Source organism: Wasmannia auropunctata, unplaced genomic scaffold (genome assembly GCF_000956235.1).
Source record: "Wasmannia auropunctata unplaced genomic scaffold, wasmannia.A_1.0 LD335214.1, whole genome shotgun sequence".
NCBI classification, from domain to species: Eukaryota; Metazoa; Arthropoda; class Insecta; order Hymenoptera; family Formicidae; genus Wasmannia; species Wasmannia auropunctata.
This window is the reverse complement of record NW_012027676.1, coordinates 819,925-821,176: the sequence shown is the minus strand read 5'-3', so window position 1 is coordinate 821,176 and position 1,252 is coordinate 819,925.

Here is a 1,252-nt window from a genome sequence, read left to right as displayed (position 1 = left end):
GCTCTGAAGCTTCTATTTTATCTCGAGTATAGAGATAACCTGCACCTCTTAAGTAGAGAGATCCCGAGCCAAACTATTCTCTCCCGCCGCGATATTCCTAGAGCGAGTCTTGTCGCTCTTGCTAGTTTCCTGGCAGCTCGCTCGGCTCCCGACAATCGTCTTCAGCCGCGTGTTCCGTGTCGGTACACGAGCGCGCGCACGCGGAGGCGCACGTGCACGTTCTCCTCCGGGTCTCCGGGGTTCGCGCGCGCGTCACGTTCGCCGTCGGTCGGTCCCGCAGACCCGCACACGCTCTAGATCACGGCGGCACGTACGTATACGCGCCGATGTGTATATACGCGCGGCGGCGCGACGACAGTGGAACACGCGCAACACGCGCGCAGGCAGCAAAGCGGAGCGCGTATATGCGAACGCCGTCGAGGCCTCGTACGTGACGAGGGGACGACGAGTGGGCGTGACGTGTACGTACACGCGTTACACGCATTCCTTGACCGGTTTCTACACCGCGAGGCTCCCCGAGGATCAGGCGAGCATCCTAAGACGGAACACGCCGGTTCCCGCCGATCCGAAATCACACCGCTCCGTTTTTTTTCCCCCCTCTCTCTTCCCGTCGTCGCGCGTACACCTAACACACGGCCGACGGGCTCCTCCGCTCCACTTCCCGCGCCGTGAACGAAATGATGAGGGACGTTCGTTGTCGCAGTCAGGGAAAATAATAGAATTGCGCATATAATATAAAATATGTCAAAATGTGTGAGCTTTAACGAAGAATTTTAAGTACGATGCAGTATATATTTTACAAATCTAAAAGCGAGAGAAATATTGCTGTAACGTTACAGATAACTAATATTATTTCGATAATTAATTAGAACCTTCGATTTATGCTGAGCTTGCTGATATGCTATCTTCGCAATCGTTCGTGATCCACAAATTACTCGTAGGCGAGGCGTACGGATTATTTCTTATCTCTTTTTCTCTCTCACCGCGTTTTCCGATCAATCATCTCTCATAAAATTCATACATATTTACGCGAATTTGGCAAACAGCTCGTTATGAATACGACGCGTGCAAACGTAGGCGAGTGTGTAAAGGCGCGTTTTAGCGCGAGCTGAAACTAAATTAATTTTTTTGACTCCGTATAATTATCGCGTCTTCTCACGAGCCTCGCTCCGAAAAACATTGACGGAGTTACTATCTCGACCTTCGCATTTTTTTTTTGTAATCCACCTATTTATTCCTCCTTTTTCTTCAT